This window comes from Bos mutus, chromosome 2 (genome assembly GCF_027580195.1).
Source record: "Bos mutus isolate GX-2022 chromosome 2, NWIPB_WYAK_1.1, whole genome shotgun sequence".
Taxonomy (NCBI): domain Eukaryota; kingdom Metazoa; phylum Chordata; class Mammalia; order Artiodactyla; family Bovidae; genus Bos; species Bos mutus.
The window spans coordinates 86,969,039-86,989,333 of record NC_091618.1 but is presented as its reverse complement, the minus strand read 5'-3'; the positions used below and the strand labels follow the sequence as shown (position 1 = coordinate 86,989,333).

At 39.0% G+C, this 20,295-nt stretch overlaps 1 long non-coding RNA gene across 1 annotated transcript in view; it reads left to right on the top strand.

Moving 5' to 3' along the window:
- Window positions 1–1,036: 1,036 nt before the first annotated feature.
- Window positions 1,037–20,295, top strand: part of LOC138990225 (uncharacterized) — a 235,351-nt gene continuing 216,092 nt past the window's right edge. The window contains exon 1 of the long non-coding RNA XR_011466345.1: window positions 1,037–1,186. This is a non-coding gene — a long non-coding RNA (uncharacterized lncRNA). The remainder of the gene's footprint in view (window positions 1,187–20,295) is intronic.

The window sequence follows — 20,295 nt, the reverse complement described above, 5'->3', positions numbered from 1 at the left end:
TCCCCTAAAGTAGGAGTGTACTTGCATGCAAGCAAAGTCACTTCAGTCATGTCTGACTCTTTGTGACCCTGTGGACCGTAGCCCGCCAGGCTCCTCTGTCCATGGGATTCTCCAGGCAAGAACACTGGAGTGGGCAGACATGCCTGCCTCCAGGGGATCTTTCTGACCCGGGGACTGAGTCCATGTCTCTTATGTTGCCTGCATTGGCAGATAGATTCTTTGCCATTAGTGTCACCTGGGAAACCCCAAATTAGGAGGGTTTATTGTTATCCTCAATGCATAGATGAGGAAATAGACGCTTGGACACTTTAAATGGCTTTTAGAGGTCACAGGGAAAATAGTAGAACTGAGACTAGTAAGGACTTTTTTGCCTTACTGGACCTAGGTGCTTCCCTGTGCATAAGAAAATTTTTTTTTTTTTTAAACCTTGTATTATATAGTTTATATTTTCCAACTTATATAATTGATAAGTAAAATGTACATATTTAAAGTGTACAATATGATTATTTGATGTATGTATTCTTGCAATACTAAAACCAAGTTAATTAAAACATCCATCACCTTAGAAAGCTGTCTTTCCTGTTTATGTGTTTGTGTGTGTGTGTGTGTTTTCAAGAGGATTTTCAATTTGGGACATTTTTCTGGCATACTTTATTTTTCCTCCCCAAATTAACACTAGAAACACAGGAAACCAATTCTGAGTAATGTTAACAATGCAAGATTTTGCATCTTCTGCATTACCAGAGCAGCATGATTTAACTAAGAACTAGAGAAAAATTTGAGAGATAGCAGATATTAAAGGAGAGCTGAGAGTGAAGTCTTCATTCTATCACTTGGTATTTTTTTCTATAAAGAGGAGAAAATTCCTCTTTCTATGATATATTGAGTGCTATGCTTCTCTTTGAATCCTTCAGACAGAAGGCTCAATACTTTTCATTAAAATTGCTAATCACTAATTACTTGATGTTTAGTATTAAGAAATTCACTATGTTAAAATTTGTCCACTCAAAAGCTGTTATCTGGGGAGGAGCCAAGATGGCGGAGGAGTAGGACGGGGAGAACACTTTCTCCCCCACAAATTCATCAAAAGAGCATTTAAACGTCGAGTAAATTCCACAAAACAACTTCTGAATGCCGGCAGAGGACATCAGGCACCCAGAAAAGCAACCCAACTCTTCGAAAGGAGGTAGGAAAAAATATTAAAAACAAAAAAAAAGAGACAAAGAGGGAGGGACGGAGTTCCGTCCCGGGAAGGGAATCTAAAAGAGAGAAGTTTCCAAACATCAGGAAACCTTCTCACTGCCGAATCTGTGCCGAGCTTTGGAAGCACAGAGGGCAACATAACAGGGAGAAAAATAAATAAACAATTTAAAACTGTAGAGATTGCGAGCCCTACGGTAACTCCCTCAGCAGAGAAGCAGCGCAGACGCCTGCATCCGCCATTAGCAAACCGGGCTGGGCAGGGGAGGCGCGGCGTGGGCTGCATCGCTGAGAGTAAGAATCTGGCCTGAATACCCTGAGCGCTATCTGAGCGAAATAATTTGGGCTAGCAAACCAGACTGTGGGATATCTACCACACGGAAAAGCCAGCCCTAACCTAAGACCGCCAGGCCAGCGCAGACGGAACAAAGGACTGAACAGAGATAGCCGGCTGCAGACCTTCCCCCCTCCGTGACAGGCAGCCAGAGCCGGAAGGGGGCAATCGCAGCCCCAGAGAGACATTATCTATAAAATTGTAAGCAGGCTTCTTTGCTAACTAAAACTTCTTGGGGTCTGGACGGTCAACATCTGCCTGAGAAGGTGCGCGGTTTTACATCCAGATAACCGAGTGGCGGGAGGCGATAAGTCGCAGCATTGGCGCTCGCCTGGGAAGAGCAAATTGGTGCTCGGACCTGGGAAGAGCACAAAACGCAGGCCCAACTGAGTCTGCGCCTCTGAGGACTACCCGAGTGCCTGAACCTGAGCGGCTTGGACCTGGGAGGTGCATGCAGCCCAGGGCCAGCCTCGGATTGTTCCCGGCGGAACAACCTAGAGTCCGAGCAGTGTGGACAGGGAAGCTAAACGCGCCGTGAGCGGGGGCAGACCCAGGGTGGCTGAGGCACTGCGAGCCCACGCCAGTGTTATTTGTTTGCAGCATCCCTCCCTCCCTCCCCACAGCGACTGAACAAGTAAGCCTAAAAAAAAAAAAAAAAAAAAAAGTGTCCTCCACCGTGCCCTTTGAGTCAGGGCGGAAACCAGATACTGAAGAGACTAGCAAACAGAAGAAGATATAACAGAGGGAAACGCCTTGGAAGCTACAGGCAATAGATCAAAACCCTGTGGTTACTACGGACTACATAGGAAGGGGCCTATAGATCTTGAGAAATATAAATCTGACCAAGGAACTAGCCAAAAAATGAACTGAACCCACAAAAAAAAAAAAACAAAAAGTCCTAGATATATTTTTATTATTTTTACGATCATTCTTTCTTTTTTTTTTTTTAATTAAAAAAATTTTTAAGTCCTCTATTGTTCCTTTAATTTTCACTTTTATAACCTATTACTTTGCAAAAAAAAAAAAAAAAAGACCCTATTTTTTTTTCTTCTTCAGCAAACTTCATATATATATATTTTATAATTTTTTTTTTTTTTTTTTTTTTGACACTAAAGAGTATGAGATAAAGACTGGCCTTAAAAAAAAAAAAAAGCTGTTTGTGCATGTATGTACGTGTGTGTATTTCTGTGTTGAGTTAAACAATGCTTTCATTAGATGAACTTGGACCCAAGGAAAAAATTTTGGTTTTGTCCAGTAGATAAAATTAGGTACTGTGAGAGACAGGAGGCCTTTACTAACTTGCTGATAGTATGTCAAGGGAACAATAACTTTTAATGCCTGCATTCAGTGGTCTTTTCCTCTTCAGGAGATATAAACACAGATTTAGATGTAGATATAGAAATGGTGAGATATACATGAATATTCTGATCAAATAATTTTTTGACCTTGGTTTTTTTTTTGTTGTTGTTTTTGTTTTTTTCTTCTTTTCTTTAACATTGTATTTTTGAAATTCCAAACTCTACTCTAGATTTTTAATTTTCGCTTTTTGGTATATGTTATCAATTTTGTACCTATAGTTTTTTTTTATATAATTTCTGTGACTTTTTTTTTTTTTCTTCTTCTCTGTTTCTTTCTCTTCTTCTTTTATATAACATCGTATATATGAAATTCCAAACTTTACTCTAGATTTTTAATTTATGCTTTTTGGTATTTGATATCAATTTTGTACCTGTATTTTCTTTATAATTTTTGTGACATTGTTCGTATTTGTTTGTTTGTTTTCTCTCTTTATTTTTCTTCTTTTCTTTTTTTTTTTTTTTTAACATTGTATTTTTGAAATTCCAAACTCTACTCTAGATTTTTAATTTTTGCTTTCTGGTATTAGTTATCAATTTTGTACCTGTACTTTCTTTATAATTTTCGCGACCTTGTTTGTTTTTGTTTGTTCGTTTTTTCTCTCTTTCTTTTCCTTCTTCTTTTCTTTAACATTGTATTTTTGAAATTCCAAACTCTACTCTAGATTTTTAATTTTCGCTTTCTGGTATTAGTTATCAATTTTGTACCTGTACTTTCTTTATAATTTTCGCGACCTTGTTTGTTTTTGTTTGTTCGTTCTTTCTCTCTTTCTTTTCCTTCTTCTTTTCTTTAACGTCGTATTTTTGAAATTCCAAACTCTACTCTAGATTTTTAATTTTTGCTTTTATGTATTTGTTACCAATTTTGTACCTTTAAGGACCCAATCTTCAGGACCCATTTTTCACTAGGAGTGAGATTACTGGCTTGACTGCTCTCTCTCCTTTGGACCCTCCTTTTTCTCTACCAGGTCGCCTGTGTCTCCTCCCTAACCCCTCTCTACTCTACCCAACTCTGTGAATTTCTGTGTGTTCCAGACGGTGGAGAACACTTAGGAACTGATTACTGGCTGGATCTGTCTCCCTCCTTTTCATTCCCCCCTTTTATCCTTCTGGCCACCTCTGTTACCTTCCTCCTTCTTCTCTTCTCTGTATAACCCTGTGAACATCTCTGAGTGGTCCAGTTGTGGAGTGCACATAAGGAAGTGACAACTGGCTAGCCCACTCTCTCCACTATTGATTCACCTCATCTCATCTGGGTCACCTCTAACTCCCTCCTCCCTCTTCTCTTCTCCATGTAACCCTGTGAACCTCTCTGAGTGACCCTCACTGTAGAGAAACTTATCATCTTTAATGTAGATGTTTTATCAATGGTGTTGTATAGAAGGAGAAGTTTTGAAACTACTGTAAAAATAAGACCGATAATCGGAAGCAGGAGACTTAAGTCCAAACCCTGACTCCAGGAACTCCTGACTCAAGGAACATTCATTGACAGGAGCTCATCAAATGCCTCCATACCGACACTGAAACCAAGCACCACACAAGGGCCAATAAGTTCCAGGGCAAGACATACCAAGCAAATTCTCCAGCAACAAAGGAACACAGCCCTGAGCTTTCAAGATACAGGCTGCCCAAAGTCACCCCAAAACTATAGACATCTCATAACTCATTACTGGACATTTCATTGCACTCCAGAGAGAAGAAATACAGCTCCACCCACCAGAACACCGACACAAGCTTCCCTAACCAGGAAACCTTGACAAGCCACCTGTACAAACCCACACACAGTGAGGAAACGCCACAATAAAGAGAACTCCACAAACTGCCAGAATACAGAAAGGACACCCCAAACTCAGCAATTTAAACAAGATGAAGAGACAGAGGAATACTCAGCAGATAAAGGAACAGGATAAATGCCCACCAAACCAAACAAAAAAGAGGAAGAGATAGGGAATCTACCTGATAAAGAATTCGAATAATGATAGTGAAATTGATCCAAAATCTTGAAACTAAAATGGAATCACAGATAAATAGCCTGGAGACAAGGATTGAGAAGATGCAAGAAAGGTTTAACAAGGACCTAGAAGAAATAAAAAGAGTCAATATATAATGAATAATGCAATAAGTGAAATTAAAAACACTCTGGAGGCAACAAATAGTAGAATAACAGAGGCCAAAGACAGGATTAGTGAATTAGAAGATAGAATGGTAGAAATAAATGAATCAGAGAGGATAAAGAAAACGAATTAAAAGAAATGAGGACAATCTCAGAGACCTCCAGGACAATATTAAACGCTACAACATTCAATCATAGGGGTTCCAGAAGAAGAAGAAAAAAAGAAAGACCATGAGAAAATACTTGAGGAGATAATAGTGGAAAACTTCCTAAAATGGGGAAGGAAATAATCACCCAAGTCCAAGAAACCCAGAGAGTACCAAACAGGATAAACCCAAGGAGAAACACCCCAAGACACATATTAATCAAATTAACAAAGATCAAACACAAAGAACAAATATTAAAAGCAGCAAGGGAAAAACAACAAATAACACACAAGGGAATTCCCATAAGGATAACAGCTGATCTTTCAATAGAAACTCTTCAAGCCAGGAGGGAATGGCAAGACATACTTAAAATGATGAAAGAAAATAACCTACAGCCCAGATTATTGTACCCAGCAAGGATCTCATTCAAGTATGAAGGAGAAATCAAAAGCTTTTCAGACAAGCAAAAGCTGAGAGAATTCTGCACCACCAAACCAGCTCTCCAACAAATACTAAAGGATATTCTCTAGACAGGAAACACAAAAACGGTGTATAAACTCGAACCCAAAACAATAAAGTAAATGGCAACGGGAACATACTTATCAGTAATTACCTTAAATGTAAATGGGTTGAATGCCCCAACCAAAAGACAAAGACTGGCTGAATGGATACAAAAACAAGACCCCCTACATACGTTGTCTACAAGAGACCCACCTCAAAACAGGGGACACATACAGACTGAAAGTGAAGGGCTGGAAAAAGATTTTCCATGCAAATAGGGACCAAAAGAAAGCAGGAGTAGCAATACTCATATCAGATAAAATAGACTTTAAAACAAAGGCTGTGAAAAGAGACAAAGAAGGTCACTACATAATGATCAAAGGATCAATCCAGAAGAAGAAGATATAACAATTATAAATATATATGCAACCAACACGGGAGCACCACAGTACGTAAGACAAATGCTAACAAGTATGAAAGGAGAAATTAACAATAACACAATAATAGTGGGAGACTTTAATACCCCAGTCACACCTATGGATAGATCAACTAAACAGAAAATTAACAAGGAAACACAAACTTTAAACGATACAATAGACCAGTTAGACCTAATTGATATCTATAGGACATTTCATCCCAAAACAATGAATTTCACCTTTTTCTCAAGCGCACATGGAACCTTCTCCAGGATAGATCACATGCTGGGCCATAAAGCTAGCCTTGGTAAATTCAAAAAAATAGAAATCATTCCAAGCATTTTTTCTGACCACAATGCAGTAAGATTAGATCTCAATTACAGGAGAAAAACTATTAAAAATTCCAACATATGGAGGCTGAACAACACGCTGCTGAATAACCAACAAATCACAGAAGAAATCAAAAAAGAAATCAAAATTTGCATAGAAACGAATGAAAATGAAAACACAGCAACCCAAAACCTGTGGGACACGGTAAAAGCAGTCCTAAGGGGAATGTACATAGCAATACAGGCACACCTCAAGAAACAAGAAAGAAGTCAAATAAATAACCTAACTCTACACCTAAAGCAACTAGAAAAGGAAGAAATGAAGAACTCCAGGGTTAGTAGAAGGAAAGAAATCTTAAAAATTAGAGCAGAAATAAATGCAAAAGAAACAAAAGAGACCATAGCAAAAATCAACAAAACCAAAAGCTGGTTCTTTGAAAGGATAAATAAAATTGACAAACCATTAGCCAGACTCATCAAGAAACAAAGGGAGAAAAATCAAATCAACAAAATTAGAAACGAAAATGGAGAGATCACAACAGACAACACAGAAATACAAAGGATCATAAGAGACTACTATCAACAATTATATGCCAATAAAATGGACAACGTGGAAGAAATGGACAAATTCTTAGAAAAGTACAACTTTCCAAAACTGGACCAGGAAGAAATAGAAAATCTTAACAGACCCATCACAAGCATGGAAATTGAAACTGTAATCAAAAATCTTCCAGCAAACAAAAGCCCCGGTCCAGACGGCTTCACAGCTGAATTCTACCAAAAATTTAGAGAAGAGCTGACACCTATCCTGTTCAAACTCTTCCAGAAAATTGCAGAGGAAGGTAAACTTCCAAACTCATTCTATGAGGCCACCATCACCCTAATACCAAAACCTGACAAAGATCCCACAAAAAGAAAACTACAGGCCAATATCACTGATGAACATAGATGCAAAAATCCTTAACAAAATTCTAGCAATCAGAATCCAACAACACATTAAAAAGATCATACACCATGATCAAGTGGGCTTTATCCCAGGGATGCAAGGATTCTTCAATATCCATAAATCAATCAATGTAATACACCACATTAACAAATTGAAAAATAAAAACCATATGATTATCTCAATAGATGCAGAGAAAGCCTTTGACAAAATTCAACATCCATTTATGATAAAAACTCTCCAGAAAGCAGGAATAGAAGGAACATACCTCAACATAATAAAAGCTATATATGACAAACCCACAGCAAACATTATCCTCAATGGTGAAAAATTGAAAGCATTTCCTCTAAAGTCAGGAACAAGACAAGGGTGCCCACTTTCACCATTACTATTCAACATAGTTTTGGAAGTTTTGGCCACAGCAATCAGAGCAGAAAAAGAAATAAAAGGAATCCAAATTGGAAAAGAAGAAGTAAAACTCTCACTATTTGCAGATGACATGATTCACTACATAGAAAACCCTAAAGAATCCACCAGAAAATTACTAGAAATAATCAATGACTACAGTAAAGTTGCAGGATATAAAATCAACACACAGAAATCCCTTGCATTCCTATACACTAATAATGAGAAAACAGAAAGAGAAATTAAGGAAACAATTCCATTCACCATTGCAACGGAAAGAATAAAATACTTAGGAATATATCTACCTAAAGAAACTAAAGACCTATATATAGAAAACTATAAAACACTGGTGAAAGAAATCAAAGAGGACACTAATAGATGGAGAAATATACCATGTTCATGGATTGGAAGAATCAATATAGTGAAAATGAGTATACTACCCAAAGCAATTTATAGATTCAACGCAATCCCTATCAAGCTACCAACAGTATTCTTCACAGAGCTAGAGCAAATAATTTCACAATTTGTATGGAAATACAAAAAACCTCGAATAGCCAAAGAGATCTTGAGAAAGAAGAATGGAACTGGAGGAATCAACCTACCTGACTTCAGGCTCTACTACAAAGCCACAGTTATCAAGACAGTATGGTACTGGCACAAAGACAGAAATATTGATCAATGGAATAAAATAGAAAGCCCAGAGATAAATCCACGCACATATGGACACCTTATCTTCGACAAAGGAGGCAAGAATATACAATGGATTAAAGACAATCTCTTTAACAAGTGGTGCTGGGAAATCTGGTCAACCACTTGTAAAAGAATGAAACTGGACCACTTTCTAACACCATACACAAAAATAAACTCAGAATGGATTAAAGATCTAAACGTAAGACCAGAAACTATAAAACTCCTAGAGGAGAACATAGGCAAAACACTCTCCGACATACATCACAGCAGGATCCTCTATGACCCACCTCCCAGAATATTGGAAATAAAAGCAAAAATAAACAAATGGGACCTAATTAACCTTAAAAGCTTCTGCACATCAAAGGAAACTATTAGCAAGGTGAAAAGACAGCCTTCAGAATGGGAGAAAATAATAGCAAATGAAGCAACCGACAAAGAACTAATCTCAAAAATATACAAGCAACTCCTACAGCTCAACTCCAGAAAAATAAACGACCCAATCAAAAAATGGGCCAAAGAACTAAATAGACATTTCTCCAAAAAGACATACAGATGGCTAACAAACACATGAAAAGATGCTCAACATCACTCATTATCAGAGAAATGCAAATCAAAACCACTATGAGGTACCATTTCACACCAGTCAGAATGGCTGCGATCCAAAAGTCTACAAATAATAAATGCTGGAGAGGGTGTGGAGAAAAGGGAACCCTTTTACACTGTTGGTGGGAATGCAAACTAGTACAGCCACTATGGAGAACAGTGTGGAGATTCCTTAAAAACTGGAAATAGAACTGCCTTATGATCCAGCAATCCCACTGCTGGGCATACACACTGAGGAAACCAGAAGGGAAAGAGACACGTGTACCCCAATGTTCATCGCAGCACTGTTTATAATAGCCAAGACATGGAAGCAACCTAGATGTCCATCAGCAGATGAATGGATAAGAAAGCTGTGGTACATATACACAATGGAGTATTACTCAGCCATTAAAAAGAATACATTTGAATCAGTTCTAATGAGGTGGATGAAACTGGAGCCTATTATACAGAGTGAAGTAAGCCAGAAGGAAAAACATAAATACAGTATACTAACGCATATATATGGAATTTAGAAAGATGGTAACAATAACCCGGTGTACGAGACAGCAAAAGAGACACTGATGTATAGAACAGTCTTATGGACTCTGTGGGAGAGGGAGAGGGTGGGAAGATTTGGGAGAATGGCAATGAAACATGTAAAATATCATGTAGGAAACGAGTTGCCAGTCCAGGTTCGATGCATGATACTGGATGCTTGGGGCTGGTGCACTGGGACGGCCCAGAGGGATGGTATGGGGAGGGAGGAGGGAGGAGGGTTCGGGATGGGGAACATATGTATACCTGTGGCGGATTCATTTTGATATTTGGCAAAACTAATACAATTATGTAAAGTTTAAAAATAAAATAAAATTAGAGAAAAAAAAAAAAAGCTGTTATCTGTTGCTTTTATGGATAAGAGCTCCATGGGTTTTTAAAAAGGTTATTGAATGATGACAGAAAGAAATATGAAGAATGAAAAGGTTGATTAGGCAGTTTTCTGTGTGAAGTATCTGTGGATGCTATGCAAGTCATGTTGTTGTTTAGTTACCCAGTTGCGTCCTACTCTTCATGACCTCATGGACTAAAGCATGCTAGACCTCTCTGTCCTTCACCATCTCCTGGAGTTGGCCCAAGTTCACGCCCATTGTTTCAGTGATGCCATCTAGCCATCTCATCCTCTGCCATGCTCTTCTCCTGTTGTTAACGTTTCCCAGAATCATGATCTTTTCCAATAAGTTGGCTGTTTGCATCATGTGACCAAAGTATTGGAGCTTCAGCTTCATCATTAGTCCTTCTAATGAGTATTCAGGGTTGATTTCCTTTAGGATTGACTGGTTTGATCTCCTTGCTGTCCAAGGGACTCTCAAGAGTCTTCTCCAGCACCACAGTCCAAAAGCATCAATTCTTTGGTATTCTGCCTTCTTTATGGTCCAACTTCCACAACCGTATGTGACTACTAGAAAGACGATAGCCTTGACTATGCAGACCTTTGTCAGCAAAGTGATGTCTTTGCTTTTTAACTCATTGTCTAGGTTTGTCACAGCTTTCTTGCCAAGAAGCAATCATCTTCTGATTTCATGGCTGCAGTCACCATCTTCAGGGATTTTAGAGCCCAAGAAGAGGAAACCTGTCACTGCTTCCACCTATTTCCCTTTGATTTGTCATGAAGTGATGGGGCCGGATCAGTTCAGTTCAGTTCAGTTCCTCAGTTGTGTCCAACTATTTGAGACCCCATGGACTGCAGCACTACAGGCTTCCCTGTCTATCACCAACTCCTGGAGCTTGCTCAAACTCAACCATTGAGTCAGTGATGCCATACAACCATCTCATCCTTTGTCATCCCCTTCTCCTCCTGCCTTCAATCTTTGCCAGCATCAGGGCCTTTTCCAGTGAGTCAGTTCTTTGCATCAGGTGGCCAAAGTTTTGGAATTTCAGCTTTAGCATCAGTCCTTCCAATGAATATCCAGGACTGATTTCCTTTACGATTGACTGGTTGGATCTCCTTGCAGTCCAAGGGACTCAAGAGTCTTCTCCAACACCACAGTTCAAAAGCATCAATTCTTCAGCACTCAGCTTTCTTTATGGTCCAACTCTCACATCCATAAATGACTACTGGAAAAACCATAGCTTTGACTAGACAGGGCTATGTTGGCAAAGTACTGTCTCTGCTTTTTAATATGCCGCCTAGGTTGGTCATAGCTTTTCTTCCAGGAAGCAAGCGTCTTTTAATTTCATGGCTGCAGTCACCATTTGCAGTGATTATGGAGTCCAAAAAAATAGTCTCTCACTGTTTTCACTGTTTCTCCATATATTTGCTATGAAGCAGTGGGACCACATGCCATTATCTTAGTTTTCTGAATGTTCAGTTTTAAGCCAGCTTTTTCATTCTCCTCCTTCACCCTCATCAAGAGGTTATTTGGTTTCTCTTCATTTTCTGCCATTCGTGTCCGACTCTTAGCGACCCCATGAACTGCAGTGCACCAGGCTCCTCTGTTCATGGTATTTTCCAGGCAAGAGTACTAGAGTGGGGTGCCATTGCCTTCTCTGATTAGAGTGGTGTCACCAGCATATCTGAGGTTGTTGATGTTTCTCCTGCCAATCCTGATTCCAGATTATAACTCATCCAGCCTGGCATTTCTCATGATGTGGTCAGTGTATTAGTTAAATAAACAAGGTGACAATGCACAGCCTTGTTGTACTCCTTTCTCAATCCTGAACCTATCAGTTGTCCCATATAGGGTTCTAACTGTTGCTTCTTGACCCACATACAGGTTTCTCAGGAGACAGGTAAGATGGTCTGGTATTCCTATCTCTTTAAGAGTTTTCCACAGTTTGTTATGATCCACACAGTCAAAGCCTTTAGTGTAGTCAATGAAACACATGTTGATGTTTTTTTCTGGAATTCCGTTACTTTCTCCATAATCCAGTGAGTGTTGGCAATTTGATCTCTGATTCCTTTGCCTTTTGTAAGCCCAGCTTGGACATCTGGAAGTTCTTGGTTCACATAATGCTGAAGCCTAGCTTGGAGGATTTTGAGCATAACCTTACTAGCATGGAAGATGAGTGCAATTGTCCAGTGGCTTGAACATTTCTTTTATGCTGCCCTTCTTGGATATTGAGATGAGGACTGACATTTTCTAAGGAAGCTCATGTCCCACCCTATAAAAGAGAAATGGAGAGGCCCTCTTAGCATGAAAGTGAGCAGTAGTAAGAGCTCAGGGCAGAACTGGACATAAATGGGGAGGCCTTGGCAGTCACTTATTTCAGTATTGCAATGTTAGGAACAGTTTAAAAAATCCATTGCTGCAGTCCAAATCTAGGACGTCTTCCAGGGGACCCAGGGTCTTGTGACCACTCTGTCACTCTTGGCCATTCATAATAATAAATGAAAGTCCTTTAAAAGTCAGGTCATGGGAAAATGCTGCCCCTTTTCTTCCCAAGATTGGATAGGTTGGTGAGGGATCCGCTTGGAAAGGCAAGGGGCAAAGCCTGACCCAGAGTATATGCAGAGTAGGCATTATTACTGAAGTATGCCTCAAAGAGCGCAATTCATGGTTCAAATTCAGAGTTCTAGAAAAGGACTAAACGGCATGCTGAAGAAACCAGAGACTAGAAGGCAACGTATTAGTCAGGTTTCTTCATGCCCATGTAATTAAAAAGCATGAAAGTTTCACCAAATATTGGAGTATATATAAAGATACAGAGGAGTCTCATTCTAGATAAAAAATAAATCAGCTGGTCTCCAGTTATGGTAATAGAAGACTTTTGGGAACCTATGGTATTTTCCTTGCGTTTTTCTGTCTCCCTTTCTGCATCTCTCTCTCTTATGTTGATTACATTCTAGACATTTGCTGTTTCTTTTTTTCTACAGATATTCTTTCACTACTATTCAGTCTACATAGTAGAAAATATGCTGTCCTTACCTCCTGAGCTTACATGTTATAGGCCCAAGGACACAAAACCTTATCATTTCCAATGTCAGTTTCCTAGGAAAGAATATGATTGACCTAGTTTTAATCATGTGCCCATTTTTGCCTTGTTCAAACATGATTGCTGAGATCTTACTTTCCAACCCTGTGAAGGGGTGGGGAAGTTCCTGGAAAAAAAAAGAATCACAGTAAGTAGAGATCATGCCATAAAATATGTCTCCTGTAGTTAGAACTGTAAATAAGAGATGATACCAAAGATTAGAAATAGAAAACTTTACCCAAAGAAGAACAAGTGGAGAACAAATGTGGAGGATGTGGGATTGCCTTAAATGGGTCATTGTGATCATGACTCATCCCAATCAGTTGGTGGGCAGTGGGCAATGAGCATATTAGGTGTACCTACCATTCTAGAGCTGTCAGGACATCAGGCAAGTAAAGGGAGATGGGAGGAACTGGGTTCATAACAAGACTGAAAATATTTACTAGATATGGGAGCTGTAGAGCTGATACAAATCCAAAGCTCCAGTTGCTAAGAGAAAATCTCAGATTAGGTGGTAAGTGGCCAACAATTTAGGAAATCCCTGTAAGTGGGCACGTACAGATACTCATTCAAGAGAACAGGTAAACGGCACATTCAGCAAGGAGGTCCCACCTAGGAAGATAGTATTATTACATCTATCTGATTCTACCTCAGTTTCTTCCCTCATTCCTGAAAAGGTCCTGTATGCCAAGTGGGACAAAGTGATAGGAGTGTAGGACTAGGAGCATGAAGTCCACAGCTGGGCCCAGTTAGTCCTTTTGAGGTTGAGTCCTAGCCAGTGTCTGGAGTTAGTGGAACTGAGTCTGCGCAGAATATCTAGATCACAGCCAGGAGGCCCAGGTCCTACCATCCCCATTTGCACATTGATCTAAGGCCAGAGGATATTTTCCAGCTCTCTCTGTTGGGCCAGCTAACTTTGTTGATACACTTCAGTGTTGGCCAGGAGGTATAAACGCTCTGGCTAGAAGGCCTAGGTGAGCAATATGTGAACTTTTGACAGTAATGTCATTATTATTATTCGAGTCTACACTTAGTGGCATATATAATCCCTGACCAAAAAAAATTAGGGGACTTCCTTTTATCTTTCATATGTCTTTTAGTTTTCTTTCCCTAGATTCTTCTCTTCTCTTCAGTGGTTGTAAATCAATAACATTTGAACTGCGCTATTGAAATACAGTAATTTAAAAAATGCATGAAGTCTTTTGTAATGGAATAGTTCTTTTCTAATGCAAATAATTACTTCGTAATTATTCTGTAAATCTGTATTTTATTGCATATATTTTTAAAGCAGTCAGCACCTGCAAAGTGAACACCTTATTTACCATTTTTTCATCAGGCAGCAAGTCTATAGGAAAATTCCAATTAAATTTAAAAAGATTCAATGATAGAAACAGGGTGAGGAAAATGAGGAACATATATTACACAAAGCCAAATTGTTTTGAAACAGAGCATTTTACGCGGCCTCCCTCAGGCTCCAGTGGCTTTTTAAAGAGATGGCTGTATACCTTGATTTACTATCTATCCAAAAGTTTAAATCCAAGATTGTTTTTACAATGATGCCTCCATTTCAAAGTGTTCTTATTAGGAGCTGAGAGCACCCAAACAGAGAGGTGAACATTTAAAGCATAGAGCACATAATGAAGCTGCTCTAATATGAAGCAATTGCTCTGCATTAGACTCCAGGGAATTGAATTATACAATTCATATCTAAGAGTAAGATGATCTCCATATTAAGCACTTCTCTGTCTCTGAAACCAGGCAGAAAACTTATAAATGCACCTCAACTATCCTGAAAGAGCATTATTACTGGACTGCAGCTACAGAGCACTCTGTTCTCTCTTGACTGTTCTGATTATTAATTCTCAAGCTGTTGAAAGGAGGCCTTGAATTGGAACCTATCCACAATGCCCTTTATGTAGCGTGACCCTCAGAGCCCCTGCCTCCCACACTTTGGCAAAGACTCATTTAACTTGATATGCTTATGTGTTATCCTTTTCTTTCTTTTTAATGGGAGTGGCTGGGGCTAGGCATGCATGTGGTAGAATGGTGGAAGAAGATTCTGGGTTTATTACAAAGGCTTTTGGGAGAGTGTTGAGGAGAGATTAGATCCGGTGGAAGAGAAAATCTTTCAAATGTGGTATGGGCTAATATTTGTTCTGGAAATAATCCTATCCACAGGAGGTATTTCTACTTCACGCACAATTCAAAGGGCTTGAATATTCATACAAAACTATAAATTGAAAAATCTGAACCCAACCTGGGGCTTGCAGAACTAAATCCATCGTAAGACTCTCTTCTCTACCCTTACTGCTTTCTCTTACTTTAGCAGTCCATGTAAACATTTGTAAGCCCTTTGTCAAAATAGAAGACATTGGAAGGGCAATTATGGTCTCATTTTAGGTACAAATTTAATAGCCAGGGATTTTTGGTTTTAACTTCTAGAAAGTTTTATGTGAAGTCCCAGAACTCTTTGCTTATTTGGTGGTTACATTTGGGTACTCTTTTGGTCATGTGTATTAACTATAGAGCGTTTAAGTCATGAGGCTGCCGATAGGGCTAAGCAAAGTTGATGAAATTTTTGAGTGACATTGGTAAGTACCATGAGTTGGGAGACAAATGGGAAATAAACTGTGGGAGACTGTCACAGAAAGGAAGAAAAGAGAGAAGAAACAGAGGCCAGAGAAAGGTGTTAAGTGGTGGCAGTGATGGCTGTCCCTAATTACCTTGTAGTGCCATTCTGGAGCCAGCTCCAATAGGCATACCAAACTGACTGCAGTTTTCTTTTGAATTCTGTATTCAGTGATTTCATCTTGGCCACTTGAAACTGGCACAGTAGGAGTATTTACACCATAGAAATTGGCAAACAGTATAAATCAGGGTTCTCTTCCCTCTGCTCCCCCCCCACCCCCGCCCCACCAAATACTCATCAAATAACTACTAGCACACTACAAACCTCTGATATTTCTTTGTGACACAAGAGGCCGAAATTACCAAATGTGTCACAGCAGGAGTTTGGGAGAGTCTGAATTAGCTAGGCAGGAGCTAGTTCCAGGACCAGAAATAAACTGAAGGCAATGGCACCCCACTCCAGTATTCCTGCCTGGAAAATCCCATGGACAGAGGAGGCTGGTAGGCTGCAATCCATGGGGTCGCTGAGGGTCTGACACGACTGAGCGACTTCACTTTCACTTTTCACTTTCATGCATTGGAGAAGGAAATGGCAACCCACTCCAGTGTTCTTGCCTGGAGAATCCCAGGGACGGCGGAGCCTGGTGGGCTGTCATCTATGGGGTCGCACAGAGTCGGATGCAACTGAAGCAACTTAGCAGCAGCATTTTCTATACCACCATAGAGACTAGACTCTATCTTTTTTTAATATTTCTCTTTACTTTGAGCAAAAGCTTTCTCCTGGCAACTTAATCCTTTTTCTCTTTTTCCTTCACATTATGTCCTTGGCCCTTACCTAGAATATTCTCTGAAAGATCTTATTCATGGCCCAGATAATATTCTCCCTTCAGAGATCTTGACACTTTCTCTACCCCTACCCCCAAAGTGAAACTATCTTAGATATAATAGCAATGTGTGAGAGACACATGGTACATTGTCAGGCACTTGTTTAGTTGCTCAGTTGTGTCCAATTCTTTGTGACTGAATAGACACAAAGGCTCCTGTGACTCCCACCAGGCTCCTTTGTCCATGGAATTCTCCAGGCAAGAATACTGGAGTGGGTAGTCATTCCCCTCTCTAGGGGATCTTCCTGACCCAGGGATCAAACCCAGGTCTCCTGCATTGCAGGTGGATTCTTTAGCATCTAAGTCACTGGGTCTCCCATAATAACATTATATGTGGTATTTTAGTTAAACAGCATAGTGTAATTCTCCTTATTGAAATATACTTGTGTTTGGTCATTCATTTTGATATACTGATTTAGTAAAATGGCCTATGGTTTTGAAACATTTAAAATTTTGATCATGTAATATTATTTATTGACTCATTTCTGATTTACATTTATTTATTTTTAATTGTGCACTTATTAATGATAGATGCATTTTAACTATAAATAACTATGGTTTTAAGTATTTTACTAGGTGATGAATTATCCAGAATTACATGTGATTTTCTAATGAGGGGTTGGAGTTAGGAATGTGGGGGTGGGGAGCCATGTATGCATAAAGGCTGTTATAGTCAGAGGTTCTCCAAGTGTGGTCCCTGGACCACCAATATTGACATCATTTGGGAATTTATTAAAAATGCATATGTTTTGAGCCCCTGCCCAGACCCGGTGAATAAAAATCTCTAGGAGAGGGACGTTTGTGTTTCGAAAACACTTCAGCTGATTCTGATGTTACCTAAAGGATGAGATTCATTGATCTGCATAATATCAACAAGTGACAATAAGTAAAATTTAAATGAAGTGATATGAATTATGTAATAAATTTAGTCAGAGCAACACTACTTTGGATCCTTGGATATATATTTTTTCTTTTTGTATTCTTAAAAACAAGAAGTGCTTCAGCATTTTCACTTCTTTTGCAAATAACCATTAAACAGATTTGCGAAAAGATTGATTGTACAATTTCATTTCCTCAAGCGGTCATTTATTCGTTAAGATAATACTCATTCTCTGGGCAGCAGACAAAAGACTTGAAGACATGCATAGCTGAAGGAAATGAATAGGCAGCAAGGCTAAGAGAACAAAGATGAGCATTGCTATGGTCTAGAGGGTGGCTGTGAGGAAGTGACGTATATGCTCCTGCTTCTGTTAGAAGCTTCAGGAAATGAAAGTGTGTGTTTTGTTTTTTTTTCTTTACACCTCAAGAAACATGGAATAATGATTTTCTTTTGAGGATGATATTACATTTAAGCAGATGAAATACTAGCTTTGAGAATAGAAAAACAGAATCAAAGTCCACACATTTAATTACCACTTCCCCAGGTTAACTGATCTTTCATCCATCATGATATTTACCTCTCTGGTGTAGGGCGTTAAGGGTTACACCTACTTTTAAGTTCTGTTTGTGAATCACGAATAGTAATACATAGCAAATACTTTCATTTACTCATAGATATTTACTGGGGCTCACCATATTATCAAATTGACTAAGATCTATGAAAGATACTAAGTAGAGGGCAACTTGAATCCTGCCCTCAAGGAAGACAAGGAAGACAAAGTCTACCAGGAGAAAGCTGCTCAGTGTACAAGTAAGCATAATAAAAGTTAAAAGTGAATTTGCCATAAAAGGGGCAAAATAAATGGCTGTGAGAAGTCTGGGGCTTTTCTGGTGGCTCAGATGGTAAAGAATCCACCTGCAATGAGGGAGACCTGGGTTCAGTCCCTAGGTTGGGAAGATCCCCTGGAGGAGGGCATGGCAACCCACTCCGTTTATTCTTACCTGAAAAATCTCATGAACAGAGGAGCCTGTCGGGCCACAGTCCATGGGGTTGCAAAGAGTCAGACATGACTGAGTGACTAAGCACACACACAATGAAAGGTCAGAGGGAAAAAAGCGTTCCTTCTAGCTTTGGTTAGATGTGGTCTACAATCAAATCAAATTCTTATTAATTAGGTTCTTGTTCTGTCCGTTACTGTCACTGCCAAACTAAATTGCTGCAAAAATAATCCTTTCCTATGGGAGATCTTACAGACAGACCCTAATTGTCCCTGCGAAGCTGACTAGAATTGAGTTCTGAAAAGAATGAAAAAAAGGTCAAAGAGGCAAACAAGACATTTTTGAAATACTTGTTCTTTAAGGGCTTGAGTGAGTATGAGGCCAGAGCCTGGGGCTACACAGCTGAGGTCAGTTGGTATTAATTGCAGACACCTAAGGGTAATTAGTAGTAATTACCCAAAGGAAAGAGGAGCAGCCAGACAGACTTAAAGACAGCATTTCCAGGAGCTCCTACCACACAGGGAACCTAATACTGCAGTTTCTAGGTAATAGGAAATAAATGAGTTTTCCACTACAATTTACTTAGAGAGTTTAAAAATTGCACTACAGGGAACCCTGAGGGAAGGTTATGTATATATTATTAACATTTGCAGTCCCCTCTATACTGAGGTGGAGTTTATGTGCCCAACCCTTTAGTATGAGTTGTTCTTATGATTTAACCAGTAGAATGCAGGGGAAGTGAAATTTGGCTACTGTTGCTTGGTCTTAAGAGACCTTGCAGCTTCCACTTTACTTTCTAGGAATGCTAAGCTGAGTTCATCTTGTGAGGAAACCGGTCAAAGCTACAGAGGATGAGCAGTGTTGTGAAGATACAGGCATCCCAGCAGATGGCTCAAACTGCAGACTTATGAGTGTGTTTTGCATTTTTCAGCTAATGGTATACCTTGAGTATTTGACACTTCAAGTAGATTCTTTCAACACCTCCCTCTCTTTCATGACAAAGTTATTTTCAATAATAATAATGATAATAATAGTAATTTCTTGGCATAGTCTTTAATTTTAAAACAAACAATTGGCAAAATTATAAATGTCAATTTCAAAGATACTCATTCACATTGAGAAAAATATTTTGTATATAAACTAAAAATTGTATGTACCAAACAAAAATATTATTTCTAACAATTCTCACTTTGCCTCAACTTTAAAAAACTTTTATTACATAAATATCTCTAAGTGATCTTAAGACAATGATTGTAAACACAAAGAAACAAAGCTTGACTTCCTTCTATTCCATCATTCTATCCTTGTTAAATGCAAATCTTAAACAGAAGAATATATAGTGCCATAGAAGAGTTGGAGATACAAAGTGCATCTAAGGAAAGCTTGAGCAACTCCCAATCATTAGGAAATTATTTTTGAAAGTAAAATCTGTAGTTGATCTTGTATGGGTTGGGGTTGCCAGCTCTAGTAAGTTCTCCAAATTAATTCCAGGTAGAAAACAATGTTTTTTAAAGGATAAGTAATAAAATATACTAATTTGAAACTTAAATACATATTATTAAAAGTCAAGAGCCCCAGCATTGTCTAGAAACTAGACTAATGCTAGAGAGTGCCCCTCCAAAATTCATATGTTAAAACCTAATCCCCAGTGGATTATTTGGAGGTGGAACCTTTGAGAAGCGATTAGGTCATTAAGGGGATGCTCTCATGCATGGGATTAGTGCCCTATAAAAGGGACCATATAGAGCTCCTTCTCCCCTTCTGCCATGTGAGGTCACAGCATTTAAGAACTAGGAAGTGGGTTCCCATCAGAATCAATGATGCTAGTGCCCTCCAGACTTCTAGCCCCCAGAACTGTGAGAAGTGAATTTCTGTTGTTTATAGTAACCCAATCTATGGTAGTTTGTTAAAGCAGCCTGAAA